This window comes from Tachypleus tridentatus, chromosome 8 (genome assembly GCF_004210375.1).
Source record: "Tachypleus tridentatus isolate NWPU-2018 chromosome 8, ASM421037v1, whole genome shotgun sequence".
NCBI lineage: Eukaryota > Metazoa > Arthropoda > Merostomata > Xiphosura > Limulidae > Tachypleus > Tachypleus tridentatus.
The window spans coordinates 114,996,685-115,010,250 of record NC_134832.1 but is presented as its reverse complement, the minus strand read 5'-3'; the positions used below and the strand labels follow the sequence as shown (position 1 = coordinate 115,010,250).

The 13,566-nt window shown below is 33.0% G+C and overlaps 1 protein-coding gene and 1 long non-coding RNA gene across 5 annotated transcripts in view; one reads left to right on the top strand and one right to left on the bottom strand.

Moving 5' to 3' along the window:
* The window catches only part of LOC143223251 (inactive tyrosine-protein kinase transmembrane receptor ROR1-like), a 162,370-nt gene that overhangs the window by 103,917 nt on the left and 44,887 nt on the right, over positions 1 to 13,566 (top strand). The window lies entirely within an intron of this gene.
* LOC143223252 (uncharacterized) lies at positions 1,025 to 2,677 on the bottom strand. Its single transcript, XR_013012787.1, has 2 exons — positions 2,304 to 2,677; positions 1,025 to 1,289 (listed from the first exon to the last, which is right to left on the bottom strand). It is a non-coding gene; the product is annotated as an uncharacterized LOC143223252 (long non-coding RNA).

The window sequence follows — 13,566 nt, the reverse complement described above, 5'->3', positions numbered from 1 at the left end:
GATTGTGATCATGGTGTAAATTATTAGTTCTATAAAATATGGTGACAATATATTCATAGTTCTCTATAAAAAAGTTTTCAGTTTGATCAGTTGATTCACTGTTTAAAAATTAAGCACAAAGTTACACAAAGCGCTATTCGTGTTCTGCCAACCACGGGTATGGAAAAGCGAAATCTACTGGTCTGTGTGTGTTTCTTATAGCAAAACCACACCGGGCGACCTACTGAGTCCACCGAGGGGAATAGAACCCCTGATTTTAGTATTGTAAGTCCGCAGACTTACCGCTGTATCAGCGGGGAACCTACTAGTGTGAGTCCCCAGACATACAGCTATCCATTGGGGGGGGGGCAGTTTGAAAAAAATTACGTAATCCAATTTTTATTTCCATATCGAACATATTGATAAGAAAGAAAAAGTAATAAAAGTCCTAATTAACTATTTCAGGTGGGCGAAACCTGATAAATAAAAATTATTTGATTTTTTTAATGATAATAATAAAATATATATATCATATCCGTCACTGCAAACAATTGTATAGCAGCGCAGAGCAATACGTTATAGCCAATGTAAACGTGCTATTCGTAAACACATGCTCCAAACAAAAAACAAATCGTGATATCATCTGTCACTTAGGGTTTAGAAAAATTAGGAAACGACATCCGGTGCAAAAGCAAAACAAAATGTCTTATGCATATATGTGTAACTCGCATAAGTTAATTAACTTCTACTGCTATCGTATGATGAATAACGTATGTCAAATTTAGCCGATTTGACTGAAATATTCTTTTTCTATTCAGTATTGTAAGCGTTGCAAACCTGTTGATATTTACGTCGAAATTTCGAAGTTATATTCATTGGTTAACAATTATATCGTTTCGCGTATTTTTTAAAAACTTCTCTTTTTGGCAATTTCTATTGTTACAAAGAAGCTGTTGTCATGACAATTAAACTGTTTTCAGCGAATAACTCCAGCTATATTTCTAGTCTTTTTTTTTTTTTAGAAGACGGAATAAAACTTGTGGTATTAAAAGAACAAACTGTTTTATTGAAGACAATGAGCTGTATTAACCAAGCTAGTCATATACAAACGATGCTTTTCTGGAGTGTGTAGACTTTCGCTTTACCTCCACGAAAGATATATTTAAAGAAACTCCTAGTTCATTAATAGCTAGTCAACGGTCTGTCTGTCATATAGACGTCTTGAGACTAGTGGAATCTAGATGGTGAATTCCATTACATTAGTTCTCTTGGTAACGTTGTCATGTCCCGGATGTCAGCAGGAATGGTATCTGGGATTTTTAGAGAGAAGATTAATACCTTTACGAAAAAAAATAAAGAAAAGTATAGAAAGTTTTGTACAAGTATGTGAAAATACAAAAAAATATATATATAATGGAAAACCAAACGTGAGACAAAGATATATATAGAAATAATAAGAGAGAGAAAAAAAATCAAAGTTACCAACTTAAATAAGACACAGTGATAAGTGAGAAAAACATCGAGAGAAGAAAAGCTAGAATTTAGCACAGGTGGAAAAATAATGAAATTAAAGGGGGAAAAAGAAAGAAGGAAGAAACCAGATTTTGTTAGCAGTAGATTGAGAAGAGATAGCAATAAATACGAAATGAGGAAATATCTGGAAATAAGGTGTTAGAAATAGAAAGAAAGATAATTACTTCAAAACAAGCAACCTAAATTTAATAGTAAGAAAAATGAGAGAAGCGATATGAGGATTTCTGTGCGCGAAGGGGATTATGGGAATAAATTAAACGTCACTAGATTAAAATGAAATTGACTTACAATAATTTGTACAGATTTTAAAAAGTTTTTCAGTATACTAAATTTTCAAATGAAACTTTTTTCGAACAATTTCTTTAGTGATGGTGAAATATTTTCGATTTTTGTGACCAAAATTAGTGCAAAATGGTAAATGTTTCCTGCTTTTTTTTTTATAGATAAATGATAAATTTTGGACTTGAAGATGAACCTTTTGCGCATTTTGGAATGAAATTTTAGTATTTGGATATTAAATATTATATAATTATTCAATAATTCTACAGACACCTTTTTCTGAAATCTGACAGATTATCATCTTTTTTTAAAAAAAATTAAGATATAAAAGTTCTTGTTTTGTTTACCCCTTACTCTCTTTTAACAACTTTGGTTTATGTTTAAGTAATCTATTAAAATTAATTTATTTTGACAAGAATTGATTGACTCTAGTATCCCATTTGATTTATGACATATTAGGAAATTACATGTTATGGGCATTCAAATATTTCTCCAGGATCTAATATACTTACTTTCTGCATAGCTGTGGCAGCGCCATCTGTCATCATATCTGAAGCGGTGGTACTTGCGGGCTAGAATTATACGCTTCACTTTCAAAGGGTTGTGCACTAGAACAAGAGAAATGACATTTAGAGACTTAAATGGATTTTACATGTTTTTCCTTATGGTTGTTGGACAGCGTCTTTCCTGTTACTTTTATTTGGAACTTTCTGTGTCTGTCATTATCCCTGTAAGAGCGTGATGGAAAGTTCTGCACACGTGTTTGACCACGTAAGCTAAAGCTAAGGTAACAGATGAAGCTTATTTGTCACCAATGTAGAGATAAGGATTGGGGAGGAACATGTTCGTGTTCCACTGTCTAACTAAAGTAATATTTCAAAACATTTAAAAGTATCAACGCGGAAAGATATAAATGATTTAATTCAGCTGTTGCGTGATACGGATAAAACTGCGCTATCCTGTCAACTTTGACCCTTATCCCCCCTCCCTTATTCTCTACATAATTTTCATGCCTTTTTTGTTTATTGCTGTCACAAGATTCAAAGCACCGCCGCTCGAAACTGACAACTACTTGGAAATTAGCTCATGCGAGAGTTCGTGTAATGAAAAACATGTTTGCAAGAACACATCTCACTTTGTTGTCGCTTTCTCACAGATGAAACGATAAATTTATGAAATGTGTCATTAATGGGTAAAATATTTCAATTACAACACACAGATAACAGGATAAAGTAAAATGTGTTGTTAACGACTTAGAATATCTGAATTAGAAAGCGATGTGAAGCTTCTAGGATTCCCTGTACTTTTAAATAGCTAATTGATACTTAATAATCGTACCTATGAATATAGCAATGTATGTATAATATCATTACGTATGAATATAGCAATGTATGTATAATATCATTACGTATGAATATAGAAATGTATGTATAATATCATTACGTATGAATATAGCAATGTATGTATAATATCATTACGTATGAATATAGCAATGTATGTATAATATCATTACGTATGAATATAGCAATGTATGTATAATATCATTACGTATGAATATAGAAATGTATGTATAATATCATTACGTGTAAATATAGCAATGCATGTATAATATTATTACGTATGAATATAGCAATGTATGTATAATATCATTACGTATGAATATAGCAATGTGTGTATAATATCATTACGTATGAATATAGCAATCTGTGTATAATATCATTACGTATGAATATAGCAATGTGTGTATAGTATCATTACGTATGAATATAGCAATGTGTGTATAATATCATTACGTATGTTTTATACACAGCTAGCCCGGGATTGCCAGGTGGTTAGGGCCCTCGAATCCCCGTTACCTCAAACATAATCGTCTTTTCAGCCGTGGGTGCATGATAATGCGACGATCAATCCCACTATTCGTTGGTAAAAAATAGCCCAAGAGGTGGCGGTGGGTGGTGATAACTAGTTGCTTTTCCTCTAATCTTTTATCACTAAATTAGGAACGGCTAACGCCGATAGCTCTGGTGTAGCTTTGCGCGAAATTCGAAAAACAAACAATCAAACAAACTCGTACAAAGGAGTAAAATTTACTGAAAAGCCAGTTTACGTTTCCACAAATAATATATTCCAACGTGATTAAAAACATACGTTTTAAAGAAATTTCAGTTCAATAGAAGGTCTAAGTGTTTAGATTTGGAATAATACAATGTAAATCAAAAATATATTTCAACATATAAAACCAGTTAATATAAATCTCGTCAAGTATCTAATTTGTTCAAAGCGTTGCTTCTCTATAATAATGAGAATTACCTACAATACGTTTTTCTATAAACCAGTTCGTGCATCAGATTGTAATATTAATTAGATAAACCATGATGATTTCCTAGTCTGATGTTTAAACGATACAACAGATTTCGTTAACAATAATAAAGTAGTTCTTTATCACTCATCGAAGCAATCTTTCCATTTTTATGAAAGTAAATTTTCCTCAACTCTTCACTGATAATTTGATGTATTCCAAGCAAGTTCTTACTTTAAACTGTTTGTCATATGAGTTGAGAATAACAATAATTTGTGAAGGTTTCCTTTAAAATCCAGTTACGCAAATCATAACGCGTATTTTTTGAAAAAATGGTTAGCAAGATAAAGTTGCGAAATTTTGTCTTAAGAATCAAGTCACTATAACTTCTCCATATAAAAAATAAGTTCATAGATATACATTTTTCTGTTACAAACAAATGATGGGTAAACAGTCGCAATGGAATCAGATTTTTTTTCAGGTTGCTGTAGTTATTGCATTTTGGTAAAGCACAATGGCGAGAGTGACTATGGAAACAGTTTCTATGGTAATAAGCTATTCAGAAATGCATTATGTTGAGAAGCTCTATACTAATATCCTTCCAAAAAAGATATGTTGAAAGCCGCCAAGTTAAAATGCAGTATTGCCAGTGTGAGTGGATATTTACGAACCCACTACCATTACATCTTTCTATTTGACAGAAAATGACACCATAATAATGGATTGTGATCAATACGTCACTAACGTAACGGTTTGTTACGTTAGATGATATCGCTTGTTTATGGAAAATTAAGTTTTGCTTGTTTAAGTAGTTATTAATGTGATTAAGTGATCACACCATTATTACACTATGCAATACTACATCAGTTAAGGGGCTCTTTTCGTCTCAGTCTTGTTAGAATTTATTATAAACACACCTTTTATAGAACACATTACTTCATACAAACACTATGCTTAAAACAGTGAGTTTAAATCTAATGAACAAGACTAAATTTTTTCTACACTCCACAAAACTGCCTCAAAGTTTCCAATTGCTGTTATACAGTTTACTGAATGAGTTGATAATACAAATAATTGGAAAGTATTTAAATAAGGTTAAAAGTATAGAAAAGTTTGTATAAGTTGAATAAGTTATAAAACTATACAAATTAAAATTTCTAAGAATCTGAATACTTAATAGTTACGCCTAATAGACTGATTTACTCTGGTATACGCATTATAAAAAAAGAGTTTTTAACTCTATTAAGCATTATCTTAATGTCTTTATTAATTTGTTTTTGAAGATTTTTTTAACTTTTTGAAATATTTTCCCTGACGTAAATGTAGTGGCGCTTTGGCTATGTTCTACTTTAAGGCTATATTCTATGTTTCGTTTTGAATATAAACATTTTTAAAAGTAGAGAAGACATTTGTTCTTTTCGCCTAAACAGTTAATTAAATAAAAGCAGTAAAGAAATAGTTAAAGAGTAATAGAAATTCATGTAAGAAATGTGAGAAAACGGTTCCACTGAAAAAATTTCATGCGTTTTTTTAATGTAGTGAAAATAGTTCCTCTGTTTTCTAAAATTTATTTCAGAAACCGAATATGTATATTGTATTAATGTACTTAGAACATATGGTATGAGGTATTTTTAACGGACGTTTCAAGTCGTAGACATTTTATCCGGTAGAGAGTTGGTCATGTAGACATTGTATCCGGTAGAGTCTTGGTCACGTAGGCATTGTGTCCGGTAGAGTCTTGGTCATTAGCCATTGTCTCCGGTAGAGTCTTGATCATGTAGACATTGTCTCCGGTAGAGTCTTGGTCACGTAGGCATTGTGTCCGGTAGAGTCTTGGTTACGTAGGCATTGTATCCGGTAGAGTCTTGGTCATGACTTCAGTTTTTGTTAATGCTTCAGCATGAAACACCGAAATCTAGCGGAATGAAACCTAATTAATATTCGTGTTAAAAATTACACTGAATTCTATACCTTTTCCCCCCTCACTTGTTTTTAAATAATGCATTAAGGATATCGTATGAGGTGTGTGCAAAATAAATTTTCAGACCTATCTTATGTTTATCACAAGTTAATCGCCAGGAGGCATTTTAGTCAGTACCAAAAATATCACGCCATCTAGAGGTTTACATAAAATGATGAGTTACATGCTTTGTCAAAAATTCAGTTTAATGTATTGAACGTCAAAGTTGACAGAGTAATGTAACCTTTATTGGTGGTTATTTACATCTTTCATATTCTCTGAATTCGTTTTTTACGGGTTTCAAATAAGAGAAGACCTTTCGATTAATACTAGAACTCGTCAGCTTGGCTGCACATGCGTGCTAACGGCCAGAGGTCTAACGAAAATGCTCTTCTGTTTGTTGTATGAAGAATTTTATATTTCAGTCTTAAACGCTGAATATTGGACCTAACGTTCCTGATGAAAGTTATGCTATACTACAATTGTTTCTTCACAACCATATGTATTAACTACTTTCTATTTGACGTTGAATCAGAGGTGTGTAAAAAATAGCCTTACAGATATCTCACGTTGTATGCTGTGAGTTACTGCTCATGAGGACTATCGTTCAATACCAGGACTTGTCAGCTTGGTTACAGATGGTGTCAACCAGTAGCCTATCCGAAATGCTATTTTATAAACAGCATGAACATTTAATGTTACGATGTTAAACGCCAAAGACTGTCGAAGCAATGGATCCAGTAGTCCTAATGCTTGTAATAAGATTTAAGCTTTACTACAATTGTTAGTATCACATTCTTCTGTATTACTCCTTTACGGAATTCAAATTAGACAAAATAATATTTCAGACCTTTTACTATTTTCTGCCACGAGTCCTAGTGTTCAGGAGACTTTCCATTCAATACCGGGACTAGTTAGCGTTGCTAGGCATGATAACAAAGAAAATACTTTGTTAAGGAGAAATTTAATATTAAAATAAAGAGTATTTTCAGAATGTGTTATTAAAAATGCAGTTCATAAACATGAACTTTCAACTTTAGACAGGCTATTTTATACATTAAATTGAATAAGCTTACAATTTGTAAGCTTATTTTAATCACTTATGAAGATGTTTCATGATTCCGGTATGAATTAAACTCTGCTTTGAAACATTACAATCATATAATAGATTAATAATTAGTCCTGTGTTTTAACATTTTATGGTGTTGCTGTTTAACAAATCGTCATTAAGTCTATAATATAGAAAAAGCAAAAACGTATCTATATATATATATGAAAATTGTGTCTTTACTTTGCTAAACACTAGAGATAAAGAAACCTGACGCAAGTGTTTGAAAAATGCACACCAGCAGGAAATTTTACATAAAAGATATGGAAAATCTGAGATGAATGAAAACAAAACTTAATATGAGGAAACTGTCTTTCGTTATAACTGACAAGCGGGAAAGTCTAGCTGGTATTTGAAACAAATCGGTTTTCAAGAATAACAAATCCATAAGAGATGATGGAATTTGTAAAGTTTCTGTCACTTCCAGTAGACCAGTTTTCTTTCAATTTCTGTCTATGTGGATGGATTTATAAATTATTACCAAAGCTTTATCATTGGTGAAGAAAACGACATCAGTTTATCACTTTCTAAAAACTAAATATTGTAAGCTTTCGCTTCACGCAATATTTTATTAAAACGAAATGAAAACCTATACATTGTTATATTTAAAAGTACACATTTCATTTGATGTTTTTCATTATTTCTGAACGAAGTAATTTATGACAACTTAACAGACAAAAGCTTGATAAAGTAAGACACTTTTAAATCAACACTTTTGTTACGAGCACAATGGTACAAGTGTTTAGTTGAAGGTTGTTTTTAATTTTAATTTCTTTAATAACTCGTTTCTTTAGTTATTGCCATTTGTCAACCAAATATTAAATTTCCATAATCCTTTAAGATAAATTGATTTGTTTTACATTTTTTCAATAAAAAGTTATATATGACTTCATTAAAATTAAGTAGAACACGAAATAAGTTTTAATATTATGTAGATTATAACAATGAACTGCTACATATATAGTATGAGTTTTACGTTTAAAGATTTTTGGAGTCGCATACTGAGCAGAATCGCTCTCATATTTGATATCACTATATATTTTTAAAACCGATTCAACGATACACATGCTTTAGAAGAGATGTAACAACACGGTTTAACAACAGCGCTGGGAGAAATACTTTAACCGTTTTCTCCATGACTTTATTAACATTTTGTACTTGGTAGAAATTGTAGTTTTTTGTAGAGACATAAACTAGGTTACAGGCATGGGGATCTTTAGAACTATTTGTACCTGTAAGCCTGACACATCAGTCAACATACAAATGATGCATGAATCGAGACCTAGAGGAATATGTTCTCATGTGTGGAATTCAAGAGCTGAACGTGAAATCAGAACAGGTCGCTAGACTGGGACTCAAGATTGATTTGAACGTACGAAGCTACTACAACCAACTAAGCAGAAAAATCGCGATATGTGATGTAGAGAGGTATTTAATATATATGTATATACTGCTGACCTTCTGTTTCAGGAAGAGCATACTTCATAATGACATAATGTACAACAGAGTATTTTCGAGTCGTTGCGTAATACTAGAGCTTCGTTAAAACAGGTATTCCGCTTCGCCAAGCCTATTCCATGTTAAAGATAAGAACAGTGTGCAGACTGAGGATCACTGGCTTCTGCTCTTCTTCCGCTTCGTTACTTCTGCTATCACTGTCTGTCGATCGCTTTATAAATTTATCTAGATATATGCAGAGAATAGTTACGCCTTTATGGTTTTAAGCGAGAAAACTTACGTAATTGCGGGAAAATTCTACAATTCATCTAAACTAAAGTTGATGTTTTTCGCTAGTCAACTGATATTTTCCCGTTATAATGTGTATTTTAACAGCAGTGAGTAAGTGTGTGTTCATTTGGTCTCTCACTGTTCGTGAATCAAAATCACTGTTATTCATAACATCCTTGATTTTCAAAACGCTCTTGAGTGTCAGTACTTTGAGTTGAAAATTTTGTTATATTACTTACCTATCCGCAGAATGTGCTTATCATAAGGCAGGAAACTTGCAACAGAGGTTCAAATCCTGAAATAATGATGTCAAACATGTTGCCGATAAGGTTGAAATCCTTGAATAATGAAGTATTGCTGCTCTGCGTTTTTGGGTTTAGCCTTGCTTAAAAACATCATTATTCTATTGGTATTTCTTTAATGAAAAATACCGATCGCCAGATTTCACGAAACTGATTAGGGAGAGCTTCTGTTATCCCTATTTCTCGTGGAACTATCGGCCCTATTATAGCCTGGGTTTCTTTTATGTTTCACCACACACGATAGAAACGCAATTAAATTTGGTGTATTCGTGCTCTCTTAGAAGACTGTTTTTATTACAAATGGATTAAATAAAGGGGGAAAAAAAAGGTCTGATATATAAATTTAGAAAAAATTACACGTGGGTGATAAAAACATATTTTGATATTTTTAGTGCGTGTTCTGCTGTTTATGAACGTTATGTTCGCTGATGTGTATTTGAGACGATGGATGAGTCATACACGGAACAAGACGCATGATCAAAAGTTACAGAACTACATATTTGATCCTATAACGATGGAAACGCGTATTATTAGTTTAAATGAGTTTTGTTTCTAAACTGTTATTAAGCGCCACTTAGTGTTTTATAATATTTAATTACTTTAAAATGTCCCCCGTTGGTACAACGGTAAGTCTACGGAGTTACAACGGTAAAATCAGCGGTTCGATTCCCCTCGGTGGACTCAGCAGATAGCCCAATGTGGCTTTGCTATAAGAAAACACACGCACATACTTCAAAATATTTTCACCGTTTTTGTTTAATTATAGAAAATATGTTTTTTCTTTCTAAAGAAAATTAATTTTCGATAAAAAGTATCAACAGATTTGTTAAATTTTTATTCAGTGAAATTTATAATTTATGGTTTATAGACTTGTCACAGAAAATGCAGTTTTAAATATCATGGTTTTGGTTTAGAAATCGGTGTAAAGAATTGTTTTAACGGATACTTACAAATTATATCGTTGATTGGTTGTTTGTGTGTGTGTCATGAAGTCGGTAAGACCATTTTTAATTGTTTGAAATCAGTAGGCCCGACATGGCCAGGTGGGTTAAGGCGTTTGATTCGTAATCTGGGGGTCGCGAGTTCAAATCCCCGTCGCACCAAACATGTTTGCCCTTTCAGCCGTGGGGGCATTATAATGTAACGGTCAATCCCACTGTTCATTGGTAAAAGAGTAGCCCAAGAGTTGGCGGTGGGTGGTGATGACTAGCTGCCTTCCTTCTTGTCTTACACTGCTAAATTAGGGACGGCTAGCGCAGATAGCCCTCTTGTAGCTTTGCGTGAAATTTAAAAATAAAAAATCAGTAATAGTAGAACGTCGTGTCAGTAAGAAAACTCACAAACCAGAGTACATTTTGAAAATAATAAAAACAATTTAATAGCTGAACTTATTAATGATCTTTTCAAAAATAATTAAAGGAATTACGCGAAAAAATATTGAAAAACTATTTTCCTCAAATATTATCACTCCATTCACTAATTATAGTGGCCCGACATGACCCATAATCTGAGAGTCGCGTGTTCGAATCCCTATAACACCAAACATGCTCATCCTTGCAGCCGTGGGGACGTTATTACGTAACGGTCAATCCCACTATTCGTTGATAAAAGAGTAGCCCAAGTCAAGAGTCAGTGGTATATGGCGATGACTTGCTGCCTTCCCTCTATTCTTATACTCTTAAATTAGAGATGGTTTCATTTTCAATGTTTGCAAATTTTTTGTGTGTTGCTTTAGTGTTAAATATACATCTTTCAGATTGTTATAATCACCTGGACGTCTTTTTTACAAACCACTTAAATTAATTAAATCTTAGACACCATGCATTTATTCTAGAAGCCAGAGATGTTTGTGGATCTTTCACGTTACGTTCTGTGACCTAGATTTTCCTTTAAGTGTTTGTGGCCAAGAGTACCTGTTTGTCTCTGCAGAACATCCATTCTCTGATGTGAAACAGTTTGATTATTAAAGACTCTATTTATTCAAGAAGTATCGCTTTAAAACGCTTACCGTTTCTATGCTAGAACCACTCTGTAAATTAGAGTTAGCTAAGTGGAAAATATTTTGTTTTCAAATTCAACTGCCCTAACTCACCTGAGTCTTTTTGAAGACTGTTAGGTAATTATTAAAAAACTACATATTTGTACCTTCTTACTTCGGCAGCTATTCAAGAGATCTTTAAGCGACCATTTTAGTGTAAATTAAAAATACTAGCGAAGTTTATTGCACACATTAACTACACTGAAGCTAAGTTTTAAAAGTGGAAATGTTGTTTTTAAGAGTCACTTCGTTGTTAGTGTAGGTTGAAATTTACCTTCACAGTTAAAAAAATTTCACTAATTGTCTTTAAGACAAAAAGTTTAAGCAGCTGTAAGGTTATAAGCTTTTGTAATATCAGTTTATCTACTTGTTCTATTTGGCAAATGCTAATACGTCAGAACATGCATATAACAAATATGAATCGAATTCTTCCATTCAGAATAATGTGTAAAAAGTATTACAAAACATCACACATCTGTTATCTGACTAAAGATACAAGAGTTCATTACAGTAATTATTGTGCTTTCAATATGCTGTGAATATGCTATATATTTAAACTACTAACCCTCGTATACACGGACGTAAGCAATTGGAATTACCCAGCTGAAAAGTCTTCCCTTCCGAGTGGTACAGAACTAAGTGTTCAGATTTACAACGCTAAAGTCAAGGGCTCAGTTCCCTTCTGTGGACACACTGGATAGCGTGATGTGGTTTTGCTATAAGAAAACAAAAACAAAACTCAACCAAACAAGTGTTTATGAAACAAAGTCAAGAAAAAAAATAATGTTTAAAGTATATGGTTAGAGTAGGATGATACTTATACGGGCCAATAAAAATGTAAAATTGTATTCGACTCGCAGTCTGTTGATTACAGGTTGGAGTCATGTTGCCGAACACGCTTGTACTTTCAGGTGTCGGAAAGTTATAATGTTTGATAGTTTGTTTTGGAGCAAAACTACATTAAACTTTTTGTTCTGTGTACCACAGGGAATCGAACTCCGTGTTTTAGCTAGGAAGGTCCGTAAACTTATTGCTAACCCAGAGTGAACTCATTATAATGTAAACATCAATCCCACTATTGGCTGATAAAAGAGTAGCCCAAGAGCTGGTGGTGGGTGGAGTTTTCTAGTTTCCTTTCACTTACCTATCACTTCAAAATTAGGGAAGATAACGCAGAAAACCTTCAACAAATGAAACGTTATTGTACATGACAACAATATTGTATATAGTTTTTGAAATTCAGCAAAAAAGGAACATTCTTATTTTTTACTTATATCAGTTGTAAGTTGTCAGTAAAAGTTTTATTTGATTTTTTTCTATACAAATCAAGTGAAAGGCTCTGACAGATGTCACTGTAAACTACACTTGCCACTTTTATGAAACGAAAACAAATTTTTTGATTAAAAACGATAAGTGGTATAGCAGTAAGAATGGAAGAAATTTGTCCTGAAAAAGAAACAACTAAAAGTATTATGCTTATTTTCTTGTTTCAATCACTGTAATTGCGTTTTAAATTGTTTAGAGCTGGGTACATTTTATTCAGTAATGAAAAGTGATGTGACAGTTTTGATGTCTTAAACCATACAATTTTGATAATAAGCGTTTCTATGACGTACATGTTGTGGGAAAAGTAACACGACAGTGGAGTGTATGAGAAATTGTCTGTTCTAGGGAACTTTCAGTAACACACACGTGAGGAGAATAATTTATTCTGTATGGTTTGTCTGCTTCCTAAGTATCATATGTACTACAGTCGAGTTCAAATAATTATGTCTCGACTAGAACATAAATAAGCAACTAGGTACTACTTTACAGTGTGTGTAGTAAATTACTGAGACACATAATTTCAAACAATTGGAGCAGGCTGTGAATCAGTCTGTTTGTTTTGGCCTTCGAAGGTTCGTAATTATTTTGAGAAAATCAATCTTAATATTAATGCCACCTGGTGTGGCCTGTAAAAGGGAAAATGTTTACTTTAGAAAACACTGATTCTTTTGTTGCATACTATGCCTTTTGCTTCAATAACACATGATGAAAGCTTAACTGAGGCGTTCTATCTATGATGTTTTAAGTTTCTGGCGTGTGTTACGTGACAAAAAGACGATTCTTCTCTTGCCCAGTCGGACCAAAATGACCTTTTTAAGACCTTCACTACCTTAACAGTTCTTATTGGTGGCAAATGATACGAGCGATCTGAAAGGAGGGGCTAAGTGGCGTCGCTCTCTGACAAGTATTCACTTACTGTTACAGGGACCGTACGCTTTCCTAGTTCAGAGGATGTTGTTTAAACTTAGTTAGTGTTTCTTTCACACCAACTTTCCTGTAATTTTCCTTGCCCCC